This window comes from Theropithecus gelada, chromosome 1 (assembly GCF_003255815.1).
Source record: "Theropithecus gelada isolate Dixy chromosome 1, Tgel_1.0, whole genome shotgun sequence".
Taxonomy (NCBI): domain Eukaryota; kingdom Metazoa; phylum Chordata; class Mammalia; order Primates; family Cercopithecidae; genus Theropithecus; species Theropithecus gelada.
Window position 1 is genome coordinate 69,342,075 of NC_037668.1, and position 13,928 is coordinate 69,356,002.

General features: G+C 44.7%; 1 protein-coding gene across 2 annotated transcripts in view; it reads right to left on the reverse strand.

Moving 5' to 3' along the window:
• The window catches only part of HIVEP3 (human immunodeficiency virus type I enhancer binding protein 3), a 409,424-nt gene that overhangs the window by 120,562 nt on the left and 274,934 nt on the right, over window positions 1-13,928 (reverse strand). For both annotated transcript variants that reach the window (XM_025363577.1, XM_025363569.1), the window contains one exon: window positions 4,854-5,052. The gene's annotated coding sequence lies outside the window, so the exon portion shown is untranslated. The remainder of the gene's footprint in view (window positions 1-4,853; window positions 5,053-13,928) is intronic.

Below are 13,928 nucleotides of genomic sequence, written 5' to 3' on the forward strand. Positions count from 1 at the left end.
TGACCACAGAGGCTCTCTGCATGCCGATCAGAAGTGACATATATGCTCCCCACCCCCACTTCTCTGCACACATGTTTACCTTGCTCCATGCTCTTCTGCACCTTTTCTTCCAAGGCGCAGGCCAGAAGTCATTAAAGCAGCCCCAGGAGCTGGGTTTGCTCATCAACAACTGCTGGGAGACATCCCAAGCCTCTGCAGAAGCTCACATGGCCTCCCTGGGTTGCCAGAGTACTGTTTCCACTACTGACTGCTCTCTCCATGCACCATCTCAACTTCTCCCCTCCCCATCTCTCCTCCTTCCTCCTCTGCCTCCAGCTCTCAGCGTCCATGGCCCCTCCATTATCCTCAAGTACAAAGATGAGAACCACCAATATTTGCTGAAGGGGTAGTCTCCAGATTGTGTTCCATGGAAGTGTTTCGGAGGCTCTTCAAATGTTCCTTGAGAATGTTACTCTAAAAGCACAGTTTGACTCCAATTTTAACAGAAAATGACCATGTACACATATTCAAACACGCTCTATATCACATGGGAACACACTGAATACAGCCAGCAAGTGCTGCTGGTTTAATTTGGTTTGTGCAGACCTCAGATTAAGGTCTGGGTAGATGGTGACCTTCACTGTCGAAATGTGTCTTCAGTTAGGAAGAGTGGAGCTCTTTACTGGGTAGCTTTGTGTTGTCATTTTTTAAATTCAAGACCGTGTATGCATACGTAAAACCATACAAGCAAGTACACTCTGAAGCTTTCAATGATAAGGCAATGTATTATGTGGATTATCATGAAAATATCATAAATGATGGGGGCGCTTCCTGTCTGACTTGTGTGTGAGATGGTGTAATAGGAAGGAATTCAAGCAGTTGCTTGATATTGTCACTGATGCAAACCAGAATTCCCTTCTACTCCTCCCCAGATGCCCAGACAATGCTGAACTGAAGACCATTCTGTGGCTTTAAGGCAAGCTGTTAACAATCTGTTACCATTCACATCATGTTAAGGATGTGATTTAGAATTCCTTGGCCAGGTGTAGTGGCTCATGCCTGTAATCCCAGCACTTTGGGTGGTCGAGGTGGGTGGATCACAAGGTCAGGAGTTTGAGACCAGCCTGGCCGACATGGTGAAACCCCATATCTACTAAAAATACAAAAATTAGCCAGCGTGGTGGCACGCACCTGTAAGCCTAGCTACTCGGGAGGCTAGAGCAGGAGAATAGCTTGAATCTGGGAGGCAGAGATTGCAGTGAGCCAAGATCATGCCATTGCACTCCAGCCTGAGTGACGGAGCAAGACTCCGTCTAAAAAAAAAAAAAAAAAAAAAAAAAGAATTCCTTAATACTTTGCAGCCAAGCCAAATGAAACAAGAAAGAAAAAGGAATATTAGATATTGCAGCTGATACAGCAATACAATGATGATCTAGGACAGAGGTCAGCAAACTTCTTCTGAAAAGGGCCAAATAGTAAGAACTTTAGACTTTGTGAAACAGACAGTCACAGGCAGCCATAGATAATGCATCAAAAAATGGTGTGGCTATGTTCCAATAAAACTTTACAGAATCATGCAGCAGCCTGGATTAGGCCCACAGGCAATAGTTTGCCAGTTCCTGATCTAGAACCTCAGATTTCAATGTGTTCGTGCATCAAAACAGAGGCATTGTTAATAACATAATAAATGTAACTTCCATAATAAATAATATATAAATGTCAAAAACTTGACAGCCAGGTGTGGTGGTCCATGCCTGTACTCCCAGCTACTCAGGAAGCTGAGGTGGGAGGATCCCTTCAACCCAGGAGTTTGAGGTTGCAGTGAGCTATGATCACACCACTGCACTCCAGCCTGGGCAACAGAGCAAGACAGTATATATTTAATTAAAAAAAAAAAGCCTTTTGCATCTGACTTAAATTAGACTAAGTCTAAAAGGCAATCATTTGGAGATAAGAAATAGGAATAAAAATGAGAATTTTTAAACAATGTTAAAAATTTGAACTTAAAAAATAAATGTATTCATAAACCGTCACTTTAACCTGTTTTATATATTGACATTCCATGCAAAATTTGGCTTTTAAAAATAGCTTCTAAGACTATAAAAGTTTGAAAACTGCTCAAGTTTCTCATTACTGAGAAATTGCTTCCATATCCATTTTCAAATGAGATCTGTCCTCTAGTTCCTCATTCAGAAATCACATTTACTCTGGAGAGAGCCCCACTTCTGGCCCCTTCTGAAGAGCGGCTGTGACTCCATGTTTCCCTGCCCTCGGTAATTCCACACATAGCTGTGCCCAAGCCTCCCATGGTGCTGATGGACCGCCCTGCCCTCCCCACTGGGGCGTTTGCAGCACTGCAGGCCTCTATCTTGTTTGGATGCCATATATCCCAGCTCCTCCCTGGTGGCTGGGAGGGCCGTGCCAGCAGTGGCCATGATCACCTGGACTCCAGCAGCACCAAGTCAGCACCTCATTAATCACAGGCACTTTCTTCCCCAGGGAGAGCACAGGCAGAGGCAGGAGCCAGGTTTCTCACTGGAACTGACAGCTCATTTCCCTCTGGGCAAGTCCCATACTCTACAGATTCTTCCAAGCAGCTGGCTGAGCCCACATGGACAAACAGAGAGTCTGGGCATGAAGCGGGGGGAGGGGAGGGAAATGGCAGGTCTGCAGAGGACCCCCCATCTAGACTCCCTGGACAGTTCCCCCATATCTCTGGCTTGCATCCCTCAGAGGTTTCCGCTTCTGGACTAGTTCAAGTATCTGCTGTACACCTCATGGAATGGACCCAGATCCTGTCCTGAGACTGCTCATGAGACCCTAAATGGCAGTGATAGGCACAGAAGGAAACAAGTGCTAAATCCAGGTACCAGGAAGTGCCTACCCAGGATGCCGAGCCAGATGCCCCACTCATTACAGCATGACTGATTCCTGTGAACATGTAGACATTCCTGGGGAAGGGTTCATCCTTGAAGCTGCCATTGTTTTTCTTCAGGTAGCATCTTGGTGGAGAAAAAAGTGCTAGGTCTTTTGTAACCAGAGGCTCTGCCCCTTACCATCTGTGTAGCTGTCTTTAAACTACTGAACCTCTCTGTGCTCAGTTTCCTTATGTGCACAACAGGGGCAACAGGACCAGACTCACTGAGGTTTGGGAAGGACTCGAACCTGTCTGTAAAGTACCAACCATGTGGGCAGCAGCATCAGTTCCCATGCTTCACCCTGACCTCAGGTACGCAGCACTGGAGCCAGAGGGCAGGGCATGCAGAGGACACAGGGCTGTAATTGGGAGAGCAGGGTGGTGGCCAAACTGCCCACATGCACCAGAAGGGCGGCTCACATTTGGGGAGTCCCTGTTACGTGGCTGGCAACATTCTAGGGGCCTTCCCCAGCAACCCTGCGAGGCAGGTATCACTGCCAGCCTCATTTTGCAAGTGAGAAGGATGAGGCAGAGATGGAGCAATTTGCCTCTTAAACCAGTAAGTGCCTCACACAACCACTAAGAGTCGGGGCTGGGATTTGAACTCAGGGTGGGTCTACACTGTTAAGTACCACAACAAACATCGCCTTTCAAAATGAGGCTCCAATGTGCAGTTCTTCCTTGGAATCCAGGGAATGATTCCTTTACCTCCTCAGGAGAACCCTGGTCTAGGCCTGGGGTTGGTAGGCCCAAGCTGTCATATTGTGGGCAAAGGCCCAGGCCCCAGCCAACCCACAGTCCAGGCAGCAACAGTGATGTCATCTCTGAGGACTGCCTGTGGCTCCATCCCCTTCTCTATACAGTGAGGAAACTTCAGCTTTCAGAGAAGCGGAAGAGTCACTGCTCCTGGCATGCCAGGCTGGGAAATGTCACCTTGGAAATCACAGCTGGGACCACAGACCCAAACACAGGAAAGGATGAGCATCTCCAGGGCCCCAGAAAGAGGCCCTGGAGTACCCAAGCCTTGACTGCATCAGAATCAACATAGATTCCTGCGTCCCCAACTCCCAAGAGTCTGATGCAGAGGGCACGGGTAAGCCAGAGAACTCCCTCCCTCCCTCCCTCCCTCCCTCCCTTCCTCCCTTCCTTCATCATACCAGGCACCCTCTCTCTAATCCCCAGCTCTCTGGGTGATTCTGGCTCTCCAAACCAGAGAAAACATCCAAGGACTTGTTCTTGACCCAGCGAGCTTCTAATACTGCACACCTAACCTGTACTGCAGCCTGAACATCTAGCCTGAAACCACAGCACATACCTGAAGATCTAAATGCATATATAAACATAAGCTGATACCCGGCCTCTCCCCAGGCCCATTTGATCACTATCTTGGGAGCTGGGGCCCTGCTATTGAAATTGCTGAAATTCCAAGAATCATTGCCCCAAACCTGACATCCTTTCAATTCTTTACAACTTGGGGGCAGGTGGGGTGAGAAAGGGGACCGAAGACCTGCTGTTATGTCTCTAACTTCCATGATGCTCCTCTGACTAGGCAAGAGCCATTATGTAGGAGAAGAGGGTAGGGCTCTGGCTATCCGGAGGACACAGTTGAACTGGCTTGTGGAGGCTGTGGCCCCTCGGGAGGGGGCTGTGGCCCTTTGAGAGGAAATGTGTCCTTTGCCAGGACAGAATTGAAACTGAAGAACTGGGAAGGGCAGGACTGCATTTCATGGGAGACAGCGTGAGGAGGAGCAGCCAGTCGCTGGTACTCAAGGTCTCTACTCCTGACCAGGGAAGGTTCAGGACTTCCAGAACAACTTTCACAGAGGCATCAGGAAGGCAACGATAACACTAATAATAACAATAATACATTTTTCAGAGGAAGAACTAAGCAAGCTCATGCAAGACAGACCAACATGGCGCGTGGCAAGCATATTCAGCAACAGCCCCCATTTCCCACCTGTGCTGAAGGCACCACTTCCGATGACCAAAACTGAAACGCTGTTCTCTCTGAAAGCCAGCATTCATGTCCACTCCTGCGGCAGCCGCCCTCCTCCTAGGCGCCGCTCTTCCCACCAGAGGGGCGGGCTTGCTTGGCCGGGACCCCGCGAGGCTCCTCCATGAACTAGGTTGAGGCTGCTGGGTTTGTGCCTCGAATCCTGCAGGAGATGATTGAGAAACATGGTCAAAGAGTTTTCTTGGTCAACTTTTTTAGACACAGAACAATCCCTGCTTGGTCCCCGGAGGACCAAGCCCCCAACTGCTCCCAAGCGGCTTTACTTGGTATAGGGCCTGATCCCCACATCCCCCTACTTTGCACCCAACACTTAACTTCTCTGAGCCTCTATTTCTTCACTAGTGCGGTAGGCAGAATTCTAAGATGGCCCTCAAGATTTCCGGTTCCCCTGGTGCACAGACCCTCCATAGCCTCCAGGACCGTGAATAGGATGGATGGTTGGGTTATGTTACAGGGCACAACTGACCTTAATAGAGGGGGATTATCCGGGCCTGGCCTGATACGAAAGCCCTTTAAAAACAGAATTTGCAGGAAATGCCATTCTGGACATCAGCCTTGGGAAAGTATTTATGGCTAAGTCCTCAAAAGCAATTGCAACAAAAACAAAAATTGGCAAGTGGGCCTAATTAAACTGAAGAGCGTCTGCACAGCAAAAGAAACTATCAACAGAGCAAACAGATAACCTACAGAATGGGAGAAAATGTCTACAAACTGTGCATCCAACAAAGATCTAATATTCAGAATCTATAAGGAACTTAATTCAACAAGCAAAACCCAAATAATCCCATTAAAAAGTAGGCAAAGGACACGAATAGACATTTCTCAAAAGAAGACACACAAGTGGCTAACAAATAGGAAAAAAATGCTCAACATCACTAATCATCAGAGAAATGCAAATCAAAACCACAGTGAGATACCATCTCGCACCAGTCAGAATGTCTATTATTAAAAAGGCAAAAAAACAACAGATGCTGGCGAGACTGTGGAGAAAAGGGAATGCTTATATGCGGTTGGTAGGAATGTAAGGTAGCTCGGTCACTGTGGAAAGCAGTTTGGAAATGTCTCAAAGAACTTCAAACAGAACTACCATTTGACCCAGCAATTCCACTGCTGAGTATATACCCAAAGGAAAATAAGTTATTCTGCCAAAAAGACACACACACTTGTATGTTCACCCCAGCACTATTCACAATAGCAAAGACATGGAATCAACCCACATGCCCACGAGTGGTGGACGAGGTGAAGAACATGTGACACATATACACCATGGAATATTATACAGTCATAAAAAAGAACAAAATCATGTCCTTGACAGCACCATGGACGTACCTGGAGGCCATTATCCTAAGAGAATTAACACAGGAACAGAAAATCAAATACCATGTGTTTTCACCTATAAGCAGGAGCTAAACATTGGGTACACATGGACATAAAGATGGGAACGACAGACACTAGTAACTACTGGGTGGGGGAGAGAGAGGGAGGGACAAGGGCTGAAAAACTACCTAGTGGGTACTATGCTCACTACCTGGGTGACGTGATCATTCTACCCCAAACCTCAGCATCACACAATGTACTGAAACCTGCACATGTACCCCCAAATCTAATAGAAAAATTGAAATTATTTTTAAAAAGCAGAATTTTCTCTGGCTAATCACAGGAAAGGAAGTCAGATTAGGATCTGGAGAAAGCTTCACCATACCCTCACCACCCTGAAGATGGAGGGTCGTATGGAAAGGATTGGCCCGCAGGTTCCAGGAGCTGACAGCAACCCTGGCTGATGACCAGCAAAAAACAGGATCTCAGTCCTACCATTGTAGGGAACTGAGTCTCCTCAACACCTTGAATGAGCTTGGAAAGCAGAATGTTCCCCAGGGCTTCCAGATGAGAACTCGGCCCGCCAACACCTTGATTCAGCCCTGAGCAGAGAATCCAGCCACTCTGTAGCAGACTTCTACCCTACAGATCCGTGAACTAACAAATGGGTGTTATTCTAAGTCACTAAATTGGAGGTAATTTGTTATGCAGCAAGAGAAAACTAATACAGTCGGGAAAAGTGACTCATATTCAGGCATGTGTGGCAATGAAATACAATAATAGACATAAAAGCATATTGTATTCCCCAAAACACAAAATAAAACAGGCCAAGGGAGGCCTGTTTCAGGGCAGGAGGTCAACAGTGATTCCTGAACGAATACGCAAATGAGTATTGGCGTTTAATAATCGACTTGCCGGGCTGTTGTAAGGATCAAATAAGGAAATACAGAGGAAGGTGCTTTGTAAACTAGAAAGGCCAAGTTGTTTCAGTCAGTGGTGGTGTGGCCTGTCATATCCACGCCGTGCTCTTTAGAGGATGCTCTGGTTTGCCCACTGCAGGCAGTGTGGTGGGATGGATGAGAAAGTGGCTTCCAGGGCCAGGTATACCTGGTTCAAATCCAGCCCTTCCACTTCTGACATCTGCAGCCTGAGAAAGTTGCATTGCCTTGCTGTGCCTGGCAAGTGGGGCTGAGAATGGTGAGTGCCTTCCAGGGCCCGTACTTTCATGAGTGTGTACGTGGAAAAGGGCTGGAACAATGCCTGGCATGGCCCACGTAACTGCTCTGAATATTATCTCAGAGTGGAACCCAATAATCTGGGTCTGGAGTAACCTGCACACAGGCCTGGGGCACTGTTACCTTTCTCTTCTTGGGCACCCTGCTTTTTATTCACACAGCCTCAGAATCACGTTTGGCAACCATATCACACTGCTGATTCCTACAGAGCATACAGGTCACCGATGCCCCCCTGCTGTCCCCTTCCCAATGTACCTGCTGCTATGAAACCCAGCCAGCCCCGTCCTACCCCCAGGGCAGCATCGCAGCACCACACAGTGGAGAGGCTTGCTCTGTGGCTCTACCAATCAGTTCCTGATTCTGCCGTCCGAACCAGCCCAACTTCTCACTACTCTGCGGGTTTCCGTCCTCCCCAATCTGACCTCGTGCCCTCCAACAGATTGCAGTTATTCATCAAAATGGCTGTGTTCTCTTCCTCCCAGTGTAGAAACACTTCTCGGAACATGCTATTCTACAAACACAATCTACAGTTTCCTACCTCCGAGCTTTGGCCCAGGCAGCCTCTTCTGCATGGAACGCTACTCCCCTTCTTCTGCAATCGTGCCCACCTGGCTGAATCCTGCCCATCTTCCCTCAGGAGGCTCAGCCAGCTCCCACAAAATTGGACCTAAGTTCTGCCTCCCCAGAATACCCAAAGCACATTTGCTGGGCCTCTCCTAAGGTAAATAACAGCATTCACTGTGCTCAGCCACTGCTTAAAGCCCTTCTAGATTGCATACAGCTCAGGCAGGGTCATTCCGACTCACTCCCTCACCCCGAGTATGGCCCTTCACACACAGTCAGTGTGGAACAATTCTCTTTAGCGCCCAATTTGGTTGTTCATTCATTTAACAGATGCCCACTCAATGCCTATTCTGGGTAGAGCTGGGTTGTAGGTGCCAGCATTAATAGATGGCAAAGATTTAGTCCCTATTTTCAAGGGGAGCACAGAGTAGGGGTAGTCAGTTTTGATGGTGTCTGAATGTGTGAGACAGAGAAAAAAGAAAGAGGATATTTAAAACAAAGGGAGTCATGTAAGAAAAGACAGATCTCTTGACCTTGTGATCCACCTGTCTCGGCCTCCTAAAGTGCTGGGATTACAGGCATGAGCCACCACGCCTGGCAGATCATGACGTCAAGAGATCGAGACCATCATGGCCAACATGGTGAAACCCTGTCTCTACTAAAAATACAAAAATTAGCTGGGCATGGTGGCACATGCCTGCAGTCTCAGGTACGTGGGAGGGTGAGGCAGGAGAATTGCTTGAACCTGGGAGACGGAGGTTGCAGTGAGCCGAGATCGCACCACTGCACTCCAGCCTGGGGGACAGAGCGAGACTCCATCTCACAAAAAAAAAAAAGAAAAGAAAAGAAAAGAAAAGAAAAGACAGAGGACCCCCAAATGGCCAGAATGTTCAAGAAAATTGCATGGTGTCCACATGGCTGGAGGTGAGGGGCGGTGACAGTGGGAGGTGCTGCGAGGGACCGGGGCATGAGGGTTTGACAGATGAAGTGGCCTGGATGTGGTGGTGCTGTGGAGTGAGGTCATTTTCATCAGTGAGGTCCTGCAGCCAGGATGAGGGGTGTGGCTTGAGGAGAAAGGATCAGGAGGAAGGAGAGAGACTTCTTCGGGATGCAGGGGTGAGGCTGGTGTCAGTGACTGCCCCCAGTCTCCTCCTCCATGGCAGGTCAGAGGGCTGCCCACCACACCCGCGTCCAGGTCACCAGAAAATATCACACACACCTGAGGGCCTAGATGGCAAACTGAGCCCATTTATCTCCCTCTTCGACCCCCGCAATGCCCCTGAAATAAAAGGAGAAATCTATAAATAAGAACAGATCCACAGTAGCACCAGCTGGCCAGAAAGTCCGAGGGAAAACAGACGAGTGGGAGTGACAGGAAATCTAATCAGAGTGAAGCTGTCCTCACCCAGCTGGGCAGGGAGGGCCCACCTGCCAGGCACCCCAGGACTTGCTCGGAGTTTCTCCATGGCAGGGCAGGCTGGAGTGGGGTTTTGAAATCCTCCCCAAAAAGAGTGGATCCTCTGAGTTTCCAAAGAGACCAAAGTGGGAGTTGGGCAGGGAGGTACTGGGAGCAGAAAGTACCTCCCCACATACCTTTCTGCCTTCAACTGCATGACTTTATTATCCCAGGAGCCTCTCTCCCTGGTAAATGGCTTGACTGTTCATCACAGAAACCACCTGAAGGACCCATCTTCAACTCTTCAATCAATAGCTGGTGCCCTAGGATTCTCTTAATCCCTTGCCTGGCCTCAAAATCCCTTACCTCATGGTTTCCATCAGTCCTGGACTACTGTGTTTCTTACACAACCCTAATCAAGTCCCCACATTGACACACCCACCTTAAAGGGAACTGCCTGGCTTCAGAAAACCCAACCTTGCCTCCTTCCTCCCAGACAGGCCAAAGCCCTCTGGAATCGGTGCCCTCCCTTCAGCAAGTGAAAAATAAACTCAGCTTTGCCTTACCAACAAGTTTGCTGATGATATCTGGGAAGCCGGCATTTGACGGTCTCTACAAAAATGCTTGGAATCAAATGGACATTCAACTTGATATCTGCGTCATTGACAACAGGACAAAGACCTCCGAGCTTGGAGTAAAAAGGGTTAAAACCCTTAGATCCGTTACTCAGCCAAGTCTCAAAGCCAGAGAGAAGTACTAGAATAGTGTGTCACCCACCACCCATGCATCTCTTCTTTAAAAAAAAAAAAAAATACTCGAGGAATTACTCCAAGGAAATAAGAATTGTACCAGAATAAGTAATTCAAAACAGGACAAGATAGGATATACAAGAAACAGGGAGAAATAATAAAAGCAGAAGAAGGTGAAGTCTAAACAAATGTTGATAATCATGATCCTATCTTGTTGGGAATTAGATGCCATTTAATTCTTGACATCAATAGAGAAATCTGCGTAAAAACTAACCATTTCTAGAAGAAAAGCAAGATGCAACCCTTTTAAACCACTGTGTGGGGGAAAGGGGAAGGGAGAAACAAAGAAAATTCTATTAATTTAACCAAGAGTAGGAAAGGAAAAATTAAACAGGAAAGAAAAAGTATAGTAAACAAAAGACACAAAATAAGATGACAGAAAACACAATAATGTGAATAAATTAAATTACTTAAAGTTAAGAGACCAGGCTGGATAAAAGGAAAAAAATCCAGCTATATGCTGTTTGGAAATAACACACTTAAAACAAATTGACAAAAAAGATGGAAATCAAATAAATGGAAAAAAGGCAAATGGCAATGAAAATAAAGAAGGAAGCCAGTATTAATATCAGACAAAATGCAAAAATGTTAATTAAATACACTAAACTGGGGCCTTTTGTATTGCCAAAGAGTCTATTTCTCCAAGGAGATACAAAAATCATGAACTTTTACTCTAATCATAAACACAGAACCACAAAATGTATAAAATAAGACATTCTTGGAACCACAAGGAGGAGGTAAAGAAAGAACAGGAAATGTCTTGAGAATTATTATTCGGAACTTGATGGTATGAGTAACCTCCAAAGAAGAATACAAAGAGTTTGAAGATGTAGTTAGTAATTTTAACTTCATACACATTCAAGAAATAGAGAAAACACCTTTTTCTCAAACGTCCCTGTACTAGACTGGAAGAAAATCTCAATTTCCAAAATGCACAAATTGTGCGGACCACAGCCTCAGTTCTTGATGAAATAAAATTAGACATTACCAAATAGCAAAAAATAAAAATACATAAACAAATGATACACATGATAATTTAAAAATTATTTTCTAAAAAAACTCTTGAATCAATGAGGACAGCAAAGCTATCGCAAGATAATTATAAAAGTACAACATTGAGAACCCTACTTTTCAAAATCTGTGTAGTGCAATCAAAGCTGCATCTAGAGGAAAATACAAAGCTTAAATCTTTTCATGATAAATTAAGAAAGACTGAAACTAAATGAGTTAAGCACATAACCCAAGAAACTAAAAAAGAATGAAATAAACCAAAATAATCTTGAAGAAATGAATAAAGTTGAAAATAAAATGAGTAAACGAGAAAATGACAGCAACCACAACTATATATATACACACACACATATATAGCTGCATACATACATGCATGTATATGTATATAGATACATAGATACACACACACACATATGTATATATACACACATGTAGCTGCAAACTAAGCTTTCTGAGAAGACCAACAAAATGGACAAATTGGTGGCAAATTTGACTAGCAGTAATGGGCAAAGTCACAAAAAAGCATTAAGAAAGGTGATATAAACATACACATGAACATTTTGAAAAATTAAAGAGAATTTGATATGTAACTGTGTCAATGCATTTACAAGTTGGTGATTTTCTAGAAAATTATAAATTATAAAACTGAAGAAGAGGGAGAAAACCTAGGTAGACTCTGATAACTATAGAAGAAACTATAGAAGAGAAGGCTGTCAAAGATGGAATTCCAGATTAGCAGAGAAAGAATGGATTATTTAAGTAAAAGCACTAGGACAACTGGCTGGCTGTTTATTCATTCAACAAATATTTATTGAGAACCTACTATGTGTTGGGCACTGTTCTGCGCACTGGGAATTCAGCAGTGAACAAAACAGAAAAGGTCGATACCCTTATGGAGCTGAGTCTGGTGAGGGGAGATGAGTAACAAACAAACCTGCAGGTAAAACAAACGGCATGGCAAATAGTGGCAGGTGTTAATAATGAAAATTAAGCAGCAAAATGGGGTAGAGAATGAGGAAGGGTGAAGAATGTCATTTTAAATAGAATACATGCACCATAGACACACAGAAATTTATATGCATTAGAGATATAAACATCCTATAAAAGCAAGTTCATGAAAATACCAGAACTATTTAAATATTTCTATAATTTAGTGTTGGAAAATAACTTTCAAAGCCCAAATTGGACCTCAGTGCTCTTAATGGAAAAGATTAATAAATCTAACTACATAAAAATATTAAGCATTACATAAAACAAAAAACCCCAGTTAATCAACAGTCAAAAAGCAAATGACAGATTGGATAAAAATATTTGCAACATATATGAAAAAGTGTCAATATCCATAATATGTAATAAACATCCACAAAACAGTAAGACATATAGCCAATAAAATGGAGAAAGAAAATGAATAGATCATTGCTTAAGAAATAAAAATGTCTAATAAAGATATGCAAAATGCTGGCCTTGTTAATAAAGAATATATGTTAAAAATGTGGATCCCTTGAGGTCGGGAGTTCGAGACCAGCCTGTCCGACAAGGTGAAACCCTATCTCTACTAAAAATACAAAAATTAATCGAGCATGGTGGCACATGCCTGTAATCCCAGCTACTTGGGAGGCTGAGGCAGGCTGGAGAATGACTTGAAATCAGGAGGCAGAGGTTGCAGTGAGCAGAGACTGTGCCATTGCGCTCCAGCCTGGACAACAAGAGTGAAACTCCTTCTCAAAAAAAAAAAAAAATTCAGTATCACTTTTCCCCATTTGGTTAGCAAAGAGGAAAGTGATTGCTACCATCAAGTGGTGGAGAGAGGAGTGGTCATCAAACACTTCTCAAACACTGCTGGTAGGGTATAGATGAGGAGAATCTTTTAACCATGTCTACCAAAATGTATGTTGACTCGGCAGCTTTGCAGGTGTGCACACACATCATCATACACAAACATACACACACATGCACACATAGGGATGATCATTGTAGCATTATTTTAACAGTGAGGATGGATGCAGCCTTAATGACCATCAGCAGGAAATTGGTTTAATAAGTAAATGATGATAAATACACACAATGGAATAGTCATGGGAACATAACTTTTCTTAAACATATACTCCTACCAATAATAGAGATTCATTGTGACTTTGCCTATGTGTCAAGCTTTGTCTATGTGATGTACAAGCTTCAGCGCTTCTCACGGGTAGTCTCCCTGCCCCCCTCCCTCAACAGCCTGCTGGGTGGAAGATGCCACTTCTGCCTCTATATTCCATCTGAGGCCTAGAGAGGCTAAGCCTTGACCAAGCAGTGAACCTTGGTCTGTTAGACTCTTGGAGCCTGCACTCTCAGCTGTGACACACACTTCCTCTCAATGGGATGGTGAAAAGCAAAATCATAGACACACACCTATCTGTGTAGCTGTGACTGCTGGAAAGGACCTGGGGGATGCAATCTTGTCCTGGGGGGACTGCAGAATGGGTGGGGCTTGAAACATGCATTCTGCATTCTTCTTTCTACATTTTCATAGTGTTCTTTTTTAAAGCAATAAGCATGTATCACTTTTGTAATTTGAAAATGATGTAAAAGTATAGAGACAGAAAGTAAAATAGGGGTTGTCTGGAGCTGGGGCAGAGCAGAATGCAGAGTCAGTGTTTAATAAGCACAGAACTTCAGTTTTATAAGATGAAAACAGTTAAGA